Source organism: Microcaecilia unicolor, chromosome 4 (genome assembly GCF_901765095.1).
Source record: "Microcaecilia unicolor chromosome 4, aMicUni1.1, whole genome shotgun sequence".
NCBI lineage: Eukaryota > Metazoa > Chordata > Amphibia > Gymnophiona > Siphonopidae > Microcaecilia > Microcaecilia unicolor.
In genome coordinates, this window is record NC_044034.1 from 222,123,410 (window position 1) to 222,127,150 (window position 3,741).

Below are 3,741 nucleotides of genomic sequence, written 5' to 3' on the forward strand. Positions count from 1 at the left end.
TTGTACATGTTTAAATTTCAGTTTTAAGATTTGTAGAAATATCTTCATCATGATGATATTCACTTTCTGAATCAGAACATAATTCACTGGGTGATGGTTTATCTTGTTTACAGGAGTTTTAGGATACCTATAAAATATATGCTATGCAATAAAACATGAAGCAGAGTTGGCTATTCCTTTTAAAATATATTTTTTGTATGGTACAGTACTTTTTGGTTTAAATATAATATGCCAATCTGAACAACCAAAAATCTCTAGACAAAGCAGTGGTTTTGCTGATGTATTTCATAGCACTATATTAAGGGTTATTTCATCTGGTAAATTCCATCGGTAAAGCTTTCCCACCCCCCCCCCCCCCCTCCTGATTCTCCAGTTATTGCGTATATATTATAGTGAATGTTTCTGATCTTTAAGCAAAATGTAGTACTAGACAAAGAGAACCTGAGTAAGCACACAACACAGTTTTTAAATTACATCATTTAAAGAACAAATTAATCCAACACCCATATCACCTATGTAAAAAAAAAAAAAAGTGTGTGTGTATATATTACTCCTGCTGGAATTTGCACCAAAAACTTTGAAATTCTGCAAGCTTCTTGAACAATATTTTTGCACCCACATAGCTATCTCCACCTTTGTTCCCAGCCCTCCTCTCGCTGCACCCACACTACATCTTACAGCTCCCCCTCCCCATACAGCTACCATAGTAACATAGTAGATGACGACAGAGAGAGACCTGTACGGTCCATCCAGTCTGCCCGACAAAATAAACTCATATGTGCTATTTTGTGTATACCTCACCTTGATTTGTATCTGCCATTTTCAGGACACAGACCGTAGAAGTCTGCCCAGCACTAGCCCCGCCTCCCAACCAATGGCCCTGCCTCCCACCACCAGTGCTGCCACCCAATCTCCGCTAAGCTTCTGAGGATCCATTCCTTCTGAACAGGATTCCTTTATGTTTATCCCATGCATTTTTGAATTCCATTACTGTTTTCATCACCACCTCACGCGGGAGGGCATTCCAAGTATCCACCACTCCATGAAAATACTTCCTGATATTTTTCTTGAGTCTGCCTCCTTTCAATCTCATTTCATGTCCTTTAGTTCTACCGCCTTCCTATCTCCGGAAAAGGTTTGTTTGCAGATTAATACCTTTCAAATATTTGAATGTCTGTATCATAGCACCCCTGTTTCTGCTTTCCTCCAGGGTATACATGTTCAGGTCATCAAGTCTCTCCTCATAAGTCTTGTAACGCAAATCCCATACCATTTTGTAGATTTTCTTTGCACCGCTTCAACTCTTTTTACATCCTTAGCAAGATACGGCCTCCAAAACTGAACACAGTATTCCAGGTGGGACCTCACCAACGACTTATACAGGGGCATCAACACCTCCTTTCTTCTGCTGGTTACACCTCTCTTTATACAGCCTAGCAGTCTTCTGGCTACGGCCATCGCCTTTTCACACTGTTTTGTCGCCTTCAGATCCTCAGATACTTTCACCCCAAGATCCCTTTCCCCGTCTATACATACCAGACTCTCACCGCCTAACACATATGTCTCCTGTGGATTTCTACTCCCTAAGTGCATCACTTTGCATTTCTTCGCATTGAATTTTAATTGCCAAACATTAGACCATTCTTCTAGCTTCTGCAGATCCTTTTTCATGTTTTCCATTCCCTCCAGAGTGTCCACTCTGTTGCAAATCTTGGTATCATCCACAAAAAGGCAAACTTTACCTTCTAACCCTTCAGCAATGTCACTCACAAATATATTGAACAGAATAGGCCCTAGCACCAATCCCTGAGGCACTCCACTACTCACCTTGCCTCATCTGAGCGAATTCCATTAGCCACCACTCCCTGGCGTCTGTCCGTCAACCAGTTCCTAATTCAGTTCACCACGTCAGGTCCTACCTTCAGCCTTTCAAGTTTATTCAGGAGCCTCCTGTGGGGAACCGTGTCAAATGTTTTGCTGAAATCTAAGTAGATTACGCCTATAGCACGTCCATGATTCAGTTCTCCAGTCGCCCAGTCAAAGAATTCAATGAGATTCGTTTGGCACGATTTACCTTTGGTAAAACCATGTTGTCTCGGATCTTACAACTTATTGGATTCCAGGAAATTCACTATCCTTTCCTTCAACATCGCTTCCATTACTTTTCCAATTACCGAAGTGAGGCTTACTGGCCTGTAGTTTCCAGCTTCTTCCCTGTCACCAATTTTGTGAAGAGGCCACATCCGCTCTTCTCCAATCCCACGGAACCTCTCCCGTCTCCAAGGATTTATTAAACAAATCTTTAAGAGGACCCGCCAGAATCTCTCTGAGCTCCCTCAATATCCTGGGGTGGATCCCGTCCGGTCCCATGGCTTTGTCCACCTTTAGATTTTCAAGTTCATACACTCTTCAGTGAACGGTGCTAAATGCACTCCGTTCTCATATGTACTTTTGCCAGTCGATCATGGTCCTTCTCCAGGATTTTCTTATGTGAAAACAGAACAAAAGTATCTATTTAGCAAATTTGCTTTTTCTTCATCATCATCTACATAGCGGTTCACAGCATCTTTCAGTCTCACCCTTTTTAGTCTTCTTTCTTTCACTAATATACCTGAAGAAATTTTTGTCACCCCACCTTACATTTCTAGCCATTTGTTCTTCCGCTTGTGCTTTCGCCAGACGTATCTCTCAGTTTCATCCGGTATTCCTCTCCTTGTTCGTCGTCTGTGTCTTTCTGTATTTCATAAACGCCAACTCTTTAGCCTTTATTTTCTCAGCCACTTGCTTGGAGAACTATATCGATTTCCTTTTTCTCTTGCTTTTATGTACTCTCCTTACATAAAGGTTTGTGGCTGTATTTATAGCTTCTTTCAGCCAGAACCACTGCCTTTCCACTTCTCGTATGTCCTCCCAGCCCATGAGCTCCTTCCTCAGGTATTCCCCCATTTTACTAAAGTCAGCATGCTTGAAATCCAGGACTTTGAGTGGCCGCCCTCCACTTCAGCTTTTATATCAAACCGAACTGTTTGATGGTTACTGCTGCCCAGGTGGGCACCCACTTGGACATTTGTGAGCACTTGATCCAACATCCCTCGTGGGTTCCGTCACCATTTGTCTAAGCAGAGCACTTTGAAAAGCATCCCACGATCTCTCCACTTCTTTCCGATTCCACAGATGGAACCTTCCAATCTACATCCAGCAGATTGAAATTTCCCAGCAACATCACTTCTCTTCTTTCCCAACTTTTGAATATCTGTGATCAGACCTTGTTCCTCCTATTGTGTTGGAGGTCTGTCAACAGAACCTCTGTCCACATGGGTGTTATCTCTTTTTAAGGTGATCCATATCACTTCTTCCTTTCCCCAGGCCCCTGTTATTTCAGTCGCTGCAATATCATTTCTCACATAAAGAGCTACTCCACCTTTACGACCATCTCTATCCTTCCTAAATAGATTATAGCCTGGTACGTTTGCATCCCAGTCATGGGAACCATTGAGCCATGTCTCCGTGATTGCAACAACGTCTAAATCTGTCTCTAACATCAGGACTTGCAGGTCATGAACTTTATTGCTTAGACTGTGAGCATTTGTGGTTCACTTTCCATCTACATTTCACTGGAATTTTTATCTTTTTTTTAGTCTCACTTTCTGCTGTGTTGGTAAGAAGTGATTTGCTAAGATTGTTTTCATTGCTTTCTATTTTATGCAGCCTATCGTTACAAGCTTAGCTGAGATTGGATAG